Here is a 15,026-nt window from a genome sequence, read left to right on the forward strand (position 1 = left end):
GTCCCACCAGCCCCCGTTTCCTGGGCTCCCCAAGAAACACCCAGGCGGGTGCTCCAGGTCTCTGTCCCCCTTTCTCTTCTGCCTTTCTCCTTTGATTATTCTGGGGATGGCAAGGACCCACCACGTCCTATGAGGAAGTGCCTTGCCACAGTCGCGGGGCTCTGACTTGGGCGATGACGCCCACCCCCTTCGCAGCCCCTCCGCACCCCCCCCCACGCCATTCCCGAGAGGGCTCTGAACTTTGTGGGAGCTGGCCTTCCCAGAGCCTGAGCCTGAGGCGGCGCGGCGAGGAAAGGGCCACCGCGAAGTCCCCAGCGCATGCCGGCCGCCTTGGCAGGCATCCCAGAGGAGCTGGTGCCTGGCCGGGGTCCGCTTGTGGGGAGCCACACCTGTGAGCAGGTGCGAGGGGTCACAAGGGACCAACTGAATTTGGGCAGCGGCGGCTGCCTTGCCATGGGTGCAGCTTGCCGCCTTCCCCAGGCAGATGAAAAGTTTCTGCTTCCCGGTGGGTCCCCAGCGCTCATGCTCCCTTTCATTCATTCCCTCATTCATTGCAAAATGTTGCCCCAGAGAATTTGCCTCAGTTTCTCCCGCACCCACATCCCACCCCACTCCCAGAGCCCGGAGCGACTGTCGCACCGTGGCAATGAATCCAGACCCCAAGATTTAACCTTGAGAAATAAGGCGGCCCCTTGAAGCGATTAGGGGAAAGGGAGTCTGTGCATAAAACGAACCTTATGCCAAGTTTAGTTTCTTTCTTTTTCTTTTGCGCTGCAGAAGCACTTTAGAAAATTTCGTGGAGCTGCCTGCTTCTCCAGGCTCTCACCCACAGCTCTTCCTGCACCCACACTCTTGGGGTTGAAATGTGACCTGAGGGTCTTTATTTCCTGTTTCTCTTCTCTTTTTCCAGTTAAGACTTTTCTACCTCATCTAGGAAGATTTCCCCAAATAAGAAACATTTCTCACGGACCTTCAGTTCACCGTGTCCGACACATACCCTTAACTTGTAGAATTAGCCTCTTTATAGATTAGGGGGTTTTGTTGTATTTTTCTTATCGGTTTCAATGCCTGAGTTTTGACTTCCTTACATTCCTTAACCTTCGAACCTCCCTGCACTCTGTAATGGCCACAGCCTGTTTGCGGCATCAGGTCTCCCTAAATAAAGGAAATTCTCTGTCCATGGCACTGGGATACCTACCAGGGCCGCCCCTCCGTAAAATAAAGCCCGGTGTTCGGGATTGAATTTTCTCTTTAATTCAGATGTTCTCTATACCATTGCAGAATTTACATTTCCTGAGAATGCAAACCCTGACCAGTCCACAGCGAAGAAAGTCTTGCTTCTTTAAAACACAATTGATGAATTCCTACATGATTAGTAAAACTCTTTTCTGGAGATTGCTAAATAAGGATCTGGGGAAAAAAAGTCACGTTTTATAGCTAGAAAAGAGCAGGTGAACTAGTTAATAAAAAGCAGTAATTTTAGGCATATATTCAGTTTTTAGAAATCAAGTCAGAGTGGTGGAATACAACATTTAAAGGAGCGCTGAAGAGTGTTGAAGAGAGGTGTGCATGAGTTTTGTTTGTTTGTTTGATTATTATTATTATGATTTCGACAATGCAGTTTGTTGAAAGTCCCCTGTGGGGAAATAAATGCCCGTGGTCCCCAATAGCAGGGGCTGGCTTAGCCCATCTAAAGGGACAAGTCCAGACCAGGCAAAAGAGTCTAGGCTGAATCTTTGGGCTCTCTGATTGCCAGGCGACATCGGGGGCTAGAAGCTTTATGACATCAGGAGGATTGGCCACATCACAGGTTGGGACCCTCACAAGGAAGGGGATGCAGAGAATCGAGGTCTTTGACCAAAACTTGACAGAGAACGTATGCATTTTAAAATTGTCTTTATTTTAAAGGTAAAAGGAGGCATGGGAACTTTGCCTTGTAAATGAATATTAAGGGTATTTTTGAGGCCAGTGTGGGGAAGACCAGCCAGGCTAGCAGATCTGGTCTACCAGCAACTCCAGGGCTTCTTTTCCATTGTAATCACCAGCATAGTTTCTTGTCCTTTCTTCCATGGTGTTCCTTCTTTTCTGTTTCTTTCCTGATCTCAAACTGCACAACAATAGCCGTCTTCCCTGGTATCTATTCTGTGTTAGTTCCTGCTTTACTCAGAAAAGTTTCTTCTGCAAATACTCCACATCCCCTACCTATTCAACCTCTTTTCCAATTCGTGGTGTTATTTTAAAGACTGGGGGTAACTCTTAGTTGTTCTGTTAAGAAGCTAAATCTTATCAAGCACGTATGGTGTACTCTGAATTAAATGTTTTGCAAGTGTCATCTCTCTTAATCTTGATAAAAAACCCTTCTGGGTTTTTGTAGCATTTCCATTCCATTGAAGCACAGAGAAATGAAGTGATTTTTCTACAGCCTCACAGCTCATAATTGGAGGAGCCTGGCTTCCAACTCAGGCGGTCTGACTCCAGAGCTCAACTTGTCAATGACTGTTGAAGGACCAGTGCATATTTCAAGACTGTGTGAAGAGAGGCCAAATTCCAAAAAGCCACAGGGTAAGAGAGATCAGATAACATTAGCCTGGGCCCCTGAGCTATCCTGTTCCCCCTTCTCTCTTTCAACCCTCAAACACTCCTAACAGAAATAACATGGACTTTATAAAAAGAAATGGAACCCAGTCATTGCCTAAGAGTAGGCACTGGTATGCCGGAGCTGAGATCGCTGAGCAGAATCACCTTCCAGGGAAAAATCATAGATTACAAGCTTAAAATTTTCAGGGGGGAAAATAAAAGGCAATTTTCTATTCTTAAAAAAAATTGCAATCCATTCCCATTCCTTCTAGAGTTTTTTGGCAGGCTGGGAACAAATCTTATTCAGTGAGAACTTGAACGAGGCTGTGTTTTTGAGCAATCTTGCTTAGCAGACAGACCTGAGCTGTTAAATAGTGCCTAATTGGTAGGAGTCCTGCAGACATGAGGCCAAAGGCGTGGGTTTGATTCCCCCGAGTGGATCAGTGTGCATCTAGTCATGCTATGCTCCAGCACCTCCCCTCTGAACAGACAGAAATGCCTTTTACTGGAAAAACAACCCCAAAGTTAATGCTTTCAGCTTTATGTACAAATAGTTACATACTTTATAGAGGGAGCAGAGAGATCCAGTATAATCTTCTAATCTATAAGAGCATATGTAAGTTTGGAATGATACACATTCAAGATAATTCTAAGTGGCTCTTTATCTTTTAGTTTTCACATCTCAGATTATAATATGTGCCTTAACAGACACGTTAGAAAGTGAAACTTCTAAAATACTTTATCAAAATTGCCAAGTGTACAGAAGAATGTATTGTTTGCTGGTTTTCTTCTCCCCTGACATCTAACAGGCGGACATGAGTCCGTGTGTTGCAAACCTTGCTGTCTAAATTACTGGCGCCTGGGCTGGGGAGACAGTTAAGTAAGGTTATTTTCTTGAAAAGATAAGTTCACATATTTGTGATTCCAGTCACTCCACATCCATCCAATATCTTGAGATACATTTGTGAAGGGCTCCAGGAAGTCCTAGCTCACGGGAGGAACCACACGTGGGGAAGCTACTAGGTTAACGGATTTTCTTTATGGAGGCATCTTCCCAAAATGACATTTCCATAACAGTTTCCAATGTTTTTGCACCACTTCTTTTCATTTTCCTAAGTGCCACTCCTCAAGAGACAACAAGCCATCTGACGTGTTTCTTAAGCTAAAGGTCATGAAATGGGCCTTCTGACTGTAGCTTGCAATGCTTCTGTCTCTTGTCATGGAATGCTCTTAAGCTTGGTATGATTTGAGCTATGCTAGTTTCTAAAATGGGGCCCTAGAAACCTGATCCGAATTGAACACGGGTCTCAGTGCTATTGAAAACTGAAATGCTACTCTTAAAAATATAATTGTTTTATAAAGAGAATTGAAAAAGAGAATTAAAACTAAAAGTCATATTTCTGAAGTTGGTTTTAGGCTTCCTTTTTTTTTTTTTTCGTTCTCTCTCTCTCAACATTTTCCCTCTTTGGAGAACATGCCTTCTAAGTGCTAGAGGTTCCATCCAAGTAATTTCACCAAGCTTACATATAGGCTCAGATTCATTGAGACACTCATGACAAAGCCTAAGCTACAAGGCCTCTCACAGGCACTTCCCAGGCCCTGGGAGTGGCCCTTGTAAGTTTGTATTGATAATTTTATATCCTCTTTTCTGGAAATAGACTCCTGCAAATGATACAAGTTTGGATTAGACCCTGAATACACAGTGTACAGAGAACTCAGTAAACTTGGGGGGGGGGGATCAAAACATCAATTTTCTGTTTTTAAAAATAATTAAAATGTAGTCCCATTCTTTCCAGAGTTTTGACATCCTCAATAATATCACAACATAAGAATGGCAGTTAGTCATGCACAATTTTAGAGTGTGTATTTTTTAAAACATTTTATTAGGTACTCATACAACTCTTATCACAATCCATACATACATCAATTTTATAAAGCACATCTGTGCATTCTTTGGCCTCATCATTTTCAAAGCATTTGCTCTCCTCTTAAGCCCTTTGCATCAAGTCCTCTGTTTTCCCCTCCCTCCCTCCCTGCTCCCCCCTCTGGAGTATGTATTTTTTAAAGAGAAATCCAAGAGAAGGAAAGGAAAAATGCTACTAACTTTTTAACAAGTAGGCATTAATGTAGAAAGTTATACACCCCATCAGTAGGATGGACATAATTTTGATGGAGGATAAAAAGGAGTGAGAAAACAGAAATAATATCATTATGGGATATGTTACAGATGGACCACATGAACTATAAGGGCAATACGTCCCTAAATCCAGATCACTAGACTGCTATAGCTGGGAGCAAGTAATAATGGTAAAGAGTGTATTTTGAAGGTTTTATGTTACTGGCTTAGAAACATTTACAAAACTAACATATGCTCATTGTGATAATACGAAAATCCCAGGCTAATAAAGTAGGTCTTGACTTTCTCCAGCCAGACTCCACACCACCACCACCACCATCTCCTCTCTCAAGAAAATCAAAGTTCTTGGTTTGGTGTGTATCCTTTTACACCATTTTCCATGACCTTAAGTGTTATGTAAACACACACACACACACACGAGTTCTCTCTGCCTATCATCATATTCTCTTTATCTGTAACAAAATAGGTCCATACCATCTATTCATATTGCTCTGAAACTTGCTCTTTTCTCTTAGCAATGTGTCTATATCAACATATGTTCAGGTGAAAACATAGATTTAATTCAACTCAAGTTCGTTGATTTTCATTTTTTAAAAGAACAAAAGGAGAATTGATAAATTATTGAGCTACTACGCTAACAAAGATTAAGAAGACAAGGAGGAAAGCCTGCTGCTCTGCAGTTAACTCTATGCAATCAGGAAAAGCTGGTTGGTGATCTGGAGGTGATAGGCTCTGTGGGATAAAGTAACCATACTATTGTGGAGATTTTAGTAGAGATATGTAAATTCTGGGCATCGGCATATTACACAACATATTCAGGAAATAAAATAATTTGATTTTTTTAAAAATTCAGAATATGTACACACATGCATGCAGCACAAAATCAAAACAATTTTGGTTAGGTGTCAAGCCTAAAGAAAGCTTATGTGACAACATTCCATCCACGTTATCTTCTCTTTAAAGGACGGTGGCCCTAGAGGGGTGAAAATATCAAACCAATTAAAGTCTTCATCTAATCATATATACATAGAGATTAAAACATGTATAGTGATAGATACAATGGACAAAGATAAATAGTGTTTGGATGACATAGAGAACATAAGTTTTGCTTTTGGGCTTTTTTTCAATGCCAGAAAACTAACCAAAATTGTTTTTGATTGATTTTGTGTGCCTTTATGTGTATGTGCTCATATGGGTATGTTGTTTGGTCCAAATCAAAGCCATGAATAAGAATCACTCTTTGGGGGTAGATAGAAGATATAGTCATAATTGATCACAGAAATTAGGAAAAATCATCATTCTAGTTTTACTTCTTATTTTACTATTGAGAATATATATCATTATAATTGGCTAACCCTGAACACCATTAAAGGAATGCAAGATCTCATAGAACATTCATTGAACAAAAAATAATTGTCAGGCACTACACGAAGTTTGCAGAGAGGAGAAAGAAAATGGCTAGAGAATACTTCACATAAGGAAAGTCTTCAGGTCCATAATATTAAAATTCAAAACAACAACAAAAAAACACCCCAGACTATGTGAATACTATGTTCTTTGAAGACTAATAGATGGCCCCAAAGTTTAAAACCAGGCAAAATTCCAATTTTCAAATAGGACAAAATATTAGATTCCAGAAACTTAAGTCTAGTGGAAATTCTTACAGAATATTATGCAGATGGGTTTTTGGAGGTGCTTCCTAGGAGAAGCAGCTATCCACTAATAATGAGCTATAGTAGACTAGTTCATTAAAAAATGATAAATATTTCAGGTGGCATAAAATGACCTAAGTCTACATGGCTTTGTGAAGTCTCCTTCCACTAATATAATAGGATGGAGGTGATAATGTATAATTTCTAAGACTAGAGTAGCCCATAACAATCATTTAAGATTCAAGCTAAGTCTCTTAGATACCTTGATTGGAGAGAAAATACTAACACAACCCTTGGTTGAGGCCTGCACAGAGAACTGAGGCCCCCAGGCAATAACTAACTTCCCAGTCTTGTGAATGTGCTAATTTGAAAGTGAATTTCCCACCCCCATTTAAGCCTTAAAAGGATAACACTCCCAGCCAATATCAGTCCCTAACAATAGCTGAATGTAAACTCCTGTGAGACTGTGACCAGAACCATTCAACCAAGCCACTCCTAAGTTCCTGACCCACACAAAATATAAGAAATGATTACTGTAGTTTTAAGTCCATAAGATGATTTGTTACAAAGCAATAGTAACTAGTTGGATGAGTTGATCCCTGAGTAGACCCATGCACTGTTACAGTCAATATATTTTTATTTCAGCAATGACTCTTAAGGCTATCCTTTTAGACAGGACAGGAAAATGTGGGCTAGATGAAAGCACAAACTGGCAAGTTAAGGATGGGTTAAAACACAAAGTTGACTAATGAGTTAATGAAAAAGTGAAGCAAACTTGCAATCCTGATAGCATGTTATGCTGTGGACTCTGGAGCAGGGCTTTACAGCAGGATTTCCCGTGGTAGGAAAAGTGGCCCAGAATTACACTGTCGAATACAATGAATTGCATATGAGTGAACAAGTGACATGCAGCCACTGGAAACTGGGATTTCAAGGTTAAACTTGATTTCATTTTAATTACATTCAATTTCTATTTTAAATGTAAAAATGTGTCCGGTGGATACAGTACTTGGAGAGTATGACTCCAGATGTTTTAAGAAATCAGACTTGCTAAAATTTAGGGGGGTGGGGAGAATATAAGTTTTTGGAAGGCACAAAATATTGATGCTTAACTGAGAAACAAAAGTTGGCAATTTTAACCTACACAGTTGCACTGTGGAAGAAATAAGTCTGGTGATATGCTTTTGGAATGGCTACAACCAAGAAAACCCTATGGAGCAGTTCTGCCTTCTAGTGCATGATATCTTCTACGTCATAAATTCAAAAACAACAACAAATTTTAGAGAAAAAATAAAATGGGGTTCAGAAACCATTAAAAGGAACATGAGGAAGGTGTTTTGTCTATGGCTCGGTGTTCAACTTATTCATCAATGCTTTAGATAACAAAATACAAGAGATGGCATAAAATTGCTGTCGATGAGTTAAAAATGGGAAGAATTCTTAATATATAGGTTAATGGTATTTTCTCTGGAGCTGACACAGCAAGGTTAAAGCAAGAAGGGAGTAGAGGCAAGGAAGTGGTTGGACCTGAGACAAGGTTGTCTTTAGGGTGAGTTCAAAGAAAAGGGTCCCAAGGCCAGAACAAAGCAGAGGAGACAAGCAATAAATTGGGCATTGGTTTGGAGGCAGCTAACCAGACAAGCTGAGGAGATAAAACTAGAGAAGAGACTGGAGCTGACAGGAAGTTAGAATGATGAATGAGCAAGGGGTTAGGAAAGGGAGGTCAGGGCCAAGTTGAAATGGAGCAAAGAATAAGCACAGATGAAGGCCAGTTCTTGCTGGCTTTTGGCAGCTTTGTACTCTGTTGCTATTGCTTATAGCTTTTTGCATTCCTTCTGGGTATGGGCTGTATTATTATTAAAGTAACAGGGACATTCTGGACAGTATCAAACTAGCAACCTGAAATTATTGGTCTAAACTCTAAACCAACCAGATGTTATTTCATAGATAAATATGAAACACTACACCTAATTAAAAAAATACAACAACTCATCAATATGGGCTATGATAAATCCCAGGTTGAAAAAAATAATTTAGGGTTGCAACGATACCAGAGAGACTGATATAAGACAAAATTGTCTTAATTAGATCATGGTGCTGCTGTTGGTGGTGCCATAGAGTTGATTCAGACTCATAGCAACTCTATGTACAATAGAGCAAAACACTGCCCAGTCCTGCACCATCTCCATAATCATCGCTACGTTTGAGACCATGGTTGCAGCCGCTGTGCCAATCCATATCATTGGGAATCTCTCTTTTAACCTGATCCTCCATGCCTCCAAGCATGATGTCCTTCTCCAGGGACTAGCTCCTCCCGATAACATGTCCAAAGCTTAGGAGACAAAGCCTCACCATTCTGCCTAAGGAGCATTCTGGCTGTTCTTTTTCCAGGAGAAATTTGTTTGTTTGTTTTTCAGGGAGGTCCAAGTGTATATCTTTACCAATCACAAAGGCTTTAATTTTTCATCGATTTTCTTGACTCAGTGTCCAGCTGTTACATGTATATGAGGCTATTAAAATATGCTATGAGCTTTGTGCAGTGGCAATATCGGAGCCAATGAGGTTTATTGCTAATTGAAAACTTTCCCCAATACCCCGCAGTGACAACTTGAAATATAGTCGGCATTGGCAATTTTTGACGGTCTCCATGGAGACCGAATAAAAAAACATATACTATGACTTGGGTCAGGTGCACCTTAGAATTCAAAGTGGCAACTTCTATTGTTAACACTTTAATGTGTTCTTTTGCAGATTTTCTCATTGGAATAGATCATTTTATTTCTTGACTCTTGTTCCCATAAGAGTTGATTGGGTCAGTTGTGGAGATTTTTAAAAATCATTTTATAAGGGGCTCATACAGATTTTTGTTTTCTTACTGATTAGGTCTAATCCATACTGAAGTCTGTAGTCTATGATCTTTCAGCAAGCAAGGTTGTATTCTCTGCATATGGCTCGTTGTTAATGAGTCTCACTCCAATATTGATGTGTCCTTCTTCTTCATATAGAAGATCATCAGGCCTTTCTTCCTAATCTGAAATACAGATGGCACAGCTTCCAATATCACAGGAAGCCGCCACAGTATATACACACCGACAGTCAAGTGGTAAGGTTGTACCATATGCCAGGTCAAGACATTTGAAGGGGCATCTTTATTTTGAAAAGGTAATTCTATTTCACAGATTACACTTTAAAACCAAAAAAAATCTTTATAGATTAAGGAATGTAAGATAATGAATAATTTAGAAATCATGACTTATTGGGAAAAATTGAGGAACCGGATGGCATACAATCTTTCTACAGTGAGGATTGGGATATCTGAATAGCTGTCTTCACATATTTTGAATGGTATGTAATCGTGAAATTTGAACACTAGTACAAAAAAGTAAAAATCCAAGTGAATTAGGGAATAACATTCTAAAATTATTATCACTAGCTATAATTAACTGCTTTATAAAAGAGAGAACTTGTTTTAACTAAAAATATGTCAAGAGCCTAGATGATCAATTTCCATGGATCCATAGAAAGAAATCAAGGATTAGAAGAGAACTGAAACTAATGCAACTCTACGCTCTTTCCAGTTCTAAGAAATTGCAATTACTATTCTGTTTCTTTATGTATCGTGGTACCTAGATTTTACCCAGAAGCCATTGCTCTCCTGTTTCCCATTTAGGGATATGAACTGTCCTTAAGTCACACCCATGAAACTACATTTTGCATAAGGTCACAGAACAAATGCTACACTTGGTAAGAACTCAAAGGCATAGCTAGCTATTTTTACATGTGTAACAAGTGCCAAGCAATGCAAACTTTGCCACCACTCCTCTTTCTCGCTTTAACCCTTTCCTACCCTTAGGCATTGCTAGGCAAAGTACACTTTCATCATGATATGGATATATCTACGTATATCTTCTTTATTTTCCCCTTTGTGGTATTGGAACAATAGTCTTCAAGGTCATGTAGTGTGTCACCTCTGGGAATGTATCTGTGCTGCTCAGCCCACCAAAAGTTATGGAGCAAATCCAGTCAATTATTCTTTAGAATGGTTTCAAAGAGATTCTTTCACAGGGGGTGGAATTTGTGCCTGCATGATATACATTTTCTTGCAAGAAAGATATTGAAAGCATAGAAGTTGTCTTCTAAAAGATGTCTTTCCTTTATTGGACATTTTCTAGTTTAAAATAGTCATACATACATACATTTTATAATAAGTCAATCCATACAGTGATATGTATAAAAATAATACTGTTAAAAACTGCTTTCTCTTGGCCTCCATCTCACTCCACTGATATAACACTGGCTAACACACATTTTGGTGCCCCAGATGTTAGACTTGTTTCTATGTAGATTTGACCTGCTTGCTTCCCAAAATGGCACCAGTTTTTGCCTATCAGCTCTAGTTTTTGAGATTCAGAATATATGACATATAGTACTCTTCATTCTGCACATCCATAAAAATCAGAATATTTTAATGTAGTGTTAGCTAAGTGCCTGAGATACAAGAAGTACACTCTGGATTTATTTAAAGTCGTTTGGGGCATACTAAATATTTAGATGAAGTTATAATTCACATGGTGTCCTTTGATTCAAATAATATATATTTGAATAGTGCAAATTACATGAATTTGGTATTTACCCTAAGCATTACTTCACCTTTATTAAGAGGTAAATAGTAGACAGTTCCAAATAGTTGTCTTAAAAAGGGACCAGAAATCAGAATCACTGTACACTAAATAAGGAGACTTCAAGGCATGGTGAGTTATATGTCTGAACGCTAATCATGAGGTCAGTTATTCAAGCCCACCAGCTGTTCTGCAAGAGAAAAATTAGATTTTATGCTCCCATAAAGCCTCACAAATTTACAAGAGAAGTTTCACCCTGTCCTATAGGGTTGCTGTGAGTCATAATTAACTGACTTGTCATTAATTTGATACAATAGAGATTCAAATGCTCTGAAACCTAACATAGGTTGTCAGAGTCAAATTCCTTTATGAAAATTACAATGTTCCAGTCATGTTAGGAGATGGCACAACTTCTCCACCTGTGAACAAAAAAAGAAAAGTTAGAATTTTTCTTAGAATGAAACTTAGCGTCAACCTCACCTCATGTAACATGATTTCATTTTACATGAATTATCTATTGACTTCTGTATATTAAAATGTGTTCTAAAATATTTATTGCATAATTTGAAGAAAAATTTAGATCTTCAAAGAAGTAGAAAAATTACTTTGAAATTTTACATTTTAAAAACACTAAATTGCCCTCACACCTTCCACATATGCACCTTTACAATGTTCCTTCTTATTTTCCACTCTTCTCAAACTGTGTTCTGGCATTGCAGTATCGGACATGTGTTCTCTGTATGTATTGCATAGTCTACCGTACAAAACCAAAAATCCGCTGCCATCTATTCGATTCTAACTCATAGGCCGCCATGGGTCCATATACTACAGCCTCCCTTGGAAGTCCCTTAATACCTAATACATTTTTCAAATATTTCTTACTTTATTTTTGTTTTCTCTTATACTTTGTGTGTCTGAATTCTTCCTTTATTTAGCATTAGGATGATAAAATAGTATAATGTGATAGCTGGAAATATAGTGGAGCACAATATCTAAAAAACCACACCTGATGTAGGCCATCCAATGTGATTTTCTAAATCAGCATCCCAAATAACCTCAGCAACAGACCTTAAAAACTAAGACACCAAGAAAATGTTTGTTGTTATTGGGCTGTGTAATCAGTTTTATCATTTTGGGTCATACCTTTATCTTTGTTAATCACATCTATGTAAACTTACACAAGCACACATAATCTATTTCCACCACTTTAAAAAATAGGAATACTACACATGTTATTCAGAAATTTACTTTGTTTCACTTAATATGTTATAAACATCAAGACTTTCAGATCTAATTTGTCTTTTCAGAGCTGCACGTGGAAAATGAACATGTTTGATTACATAAAAATCTAAAGCATCCAAGGGCCCAGGAAAAATAGTCATAACGACACATGTCCAACATAAGATTAACCACCATGATTTATAGAGGTCTAAATACAGGCATGTGTATATATTTACATATAAGTATAGGGAAATAGATCTATGTACATATTTTTATATGTTAAGTATTAAGGTAGCAGAAGGACATTGGGCCTCTACTCAAGTACTCCTTCAATGAAAGAACACTTGGTTCTAATAACGTGGCATTCCTGATGCTCACCTTCTTTTTCCCAACACAATCGCTGAAGACAAAGCGGGTGTATAAGCAATTGTGGTGAAGAAAGCTGATGCTGATGATGCCATAGTGTCTGGGGTCTTAAAGGCTTGAAGGTAAACAAGCAGCCATCTAGCTCAGAAGCAACAAAGCCCACGTGGAAGAAGCACAGCAGTCTGTGTTATCATGAGGTATCTTGGGATCAGGTATCAGGCATCAAAGACCCAGAACAAAAGCTCATATCATTGTGAATGAGGGCGAGTGCAGAGTGAAGACACAAACCCCATCTGTAGACAAGTGGGCATTCCCTTATTACAAGGGTAACAAGGAAGAGACAAGCCAGTCAGGGTGCAGTAGAGCACCGATGAATCATACAACATTCCTCTAATTCTTTAATGCTCCTCCCCTCACTCTCATGACCACAGTTCTACCTTACAAATGCAGCCAGACAAGAGTGAGTACATGAATACAGATAATATCTGGAAACACAAGGAATTCAGGACAGAAAGCCCCTCAGGACCAATGAGAGTAGTGATACCAGAAGGGGAAGGGGAAGGTAGGGTGTGAAAGGGGAAACCAATCACAATGATCTACATATAACCCCCTCCTAGGGGGATGGACAACATAAAAGTGGGTGAAGGGAGACAGCGGTCCGTATAAGACATGAAAATATAATAATAAATTCTAAACTAACAAGGGTTCATGAGGGGGGATAGATGGGGGAGGGGCAAATGAACTGATAACCAAGGGCTCAAGTAGAAAGAAAATGTTTTGAAAATGATGATGGCAACAAATGTACAAATATACTTGACACAATGGATGGATGGAATGTGGTAAGAGCTGCACAAGCCCCCAATAAAATGATTAAAAATAAAAGATTAATCGGCATGAAAGATAAGGATCACCTACAAATTGATAGAGAATTCTATGTGATGGAAAAATGGGCAAAAATTATGAAAATGTTCTTTATGATATGGAAACTCAATCAATTTCATTAGTAGTCAGGATAACATACATCCAAAGACAAATAAAACTTCATTAAAATTATGAAAGTAATTAAACTTCAGTGTAAAAAACCAGGCAGCATTCCGGCATGGAGTAGGGAACCAGTGGAGAGGTCTGGGAGGCTGGCCCCAGCACCAAAAATTAAGTGGATTCTTGCCCCTCCCCCGAGAAGAATTTGTTTCAAAGGACAACATTGATTCTCCAGCTCCGGGAGAGGGACATATCTGATCAGAGCACACGGGAGCAGATGAAGGGGGAGGAGGAGAGAGTGGAGCACAGCCTGGCCCACCAGGCCATGAGGATGATGTTCCTGATTAGAGCAGCCCGTCTATAGAGAGGACAACATGGCTGGCCCCACTATGAGACATTATGACCAATGGCGCTACAGGGGACAGCACCAAAACACAGTGTGCGAATCGCACCTGACCTGATCCCACCACACCGAGGCAAAGCACTGGGGGAGTGCAGCGGGAACGGCAAGGGAATGGAGTAGCAAGGTCCCCAGGGTTGCTGAAAGTGGACTTTGGGGCCAGGGTGTGGTGCCCCAACAGACTGGACTGGAAAACACTCCTAAGGGCCAACAAACGATCCTTGAACTAACTACAAGCTCTTCTTTCTTGTGTTTTGTTTTGTTCTTTGTCAGTGGTTTGTTGTTGTTTTGTTGTATACTGTTGCTTTGTTTTCCTCTGTCTTGTTTTTGTACATGTTATTATCTCCACAGTTCTGTCTAAATAAGACAGGCTGGATGAACTATCTGGAGGTAAAACAACTGGACCGACAGTTCCGGGGGGACTTGGGTTGGGGGAGGTGGGGGTAAGGAAGTGGTGTTAACTAACCCAGGGAAAAGGGAACAACATGGGATCCAAATTGGTGGTCAGGAGGGAGTGACAGACCTGGTAGGGAATGATCAAGCATAAGGTAACATAAAGAAGAGGTATAGCTGTAACCCAGGTGGGGATGAAGCATGATAGTGGGGCAGGAGGAAAGTCAAGGGAAATAGAGGAAAGAGCGGGGAGGCAAAGGGCATGTATAGAGGTCTAGACAAAGACATGTACAAGCAAACATATATATGAGGATGGAGAAATAGATCTATGTGTCTACATTATTAGATTTAGTATTAAGGTGGCGGAAGGACCTTGGGCCTCTCTCTACTCAAGCACTCCCTCAATGCATGAATACTTTCTTCTAATAAATTGCCATTCTATGATGCTCACCCTCCCGACACAACTGCTGAAGCCAAAGCGAGTGAACAAGTAAATGTGGTGAAGAAAACTGATGGTGCCCGGCTATCAAAAGAGATAGCGTCTGGGGTCTTAAAGACGTGAAGATAAACAAGCGGCCATCTAGCTCAGAAGCAACAAAGCCCACATGGAAGAACACACCAGCCTGTGTGATCATGTGGTCCCGAAGGGATCAGTTACCAGGCATCAAAGAACAAAAAAA

General features: G+C 39.9%; 1 pseudogene; it reads left to right on the forward strand.

Annotated features, from left to right (window-relative positions):
• Positions 1-8,894: 8,894 nt before the first annotated feature.
• Positions 8,895-9,020, forward strand: LOC142435174 (U4 spliceosomal RNA; annotated as a pseudogene).
• The last annotated feature ends 6,006 nt before the right edge of the window (positions 9,021-15,026 follow it).

Source organism: Tenrec ecaudatus, chromosome X (genome assembly GCF_050624435.1).
Source record: "Tenrec ecaudatus isolate mTenEca1 chromosome X, mTenEca1.hap1, whole genome shotgun sequence".
NCBI classification, from domain to species: domain Eukaryota; kingdom Metazoa; phylum Chordata; class Mammalia; order Afrosoricida; family Tenrecidae; genus Tenrec; species Tenrec ecaudatus.